The sequence below is a fragment of the Babylonia areolata genome, chromosome 26 (genome assembly GCF_041734735.1).
Source record: "Babylonia areolata isolate BAREFJ2019XMU chromosome 26, ASM4173473v1, whole genome shotgun sequence".
NCBI lineage: Eukaryota > Metazoa > Mollusca > Gastropoda > Neogastropoda > Buccinidae > Babylonia > Babylonia areolata.
This window is the reverse complement of record NC_134901.1, coordinates 9,246,995-9,247,404: the sequence shown is the minus strand read 5'-3', so window position 1 is coordinate 9,247,404 and position 410 is coordinate 9,246,995.

Below are 410 nucleotides of genomic sequence, written 5' to 3'. Positions count from 1 at the left end.
CTTGGAGCTTGGGAAAAGACCGACAAGCAGACTGAAACCCTGCACCAGGCAAAAAGAAAAAGAAAAATAGAAACAAAAAACTACCCATCTTGCGTTCAGCAAGCTGGAATGTCAGGACAATGTGTCCTGGCCTTTCAAATAATCGACAAGTCGATGATTCCAGGAAAACAGCCATCATCGACCGTGAGCTCACAAGGCTCATCATCGACAGTGCCGCACTACAGGAAACAAGACTTCCCTTAAGCGGCAGCTTTAGGGAACAGAACTACACGTTCTTCTGACAGGGCAAGGAACTTGAAGAGCCAAGACTGCATGGCGTTGGATTCGCCGTGAGGAACTCCCCACTGTCCTCTTTGGAACCGCCATACAGTGGCACAGCCCGCATCCTCGCCCTCCGCCTGTCAACCTCC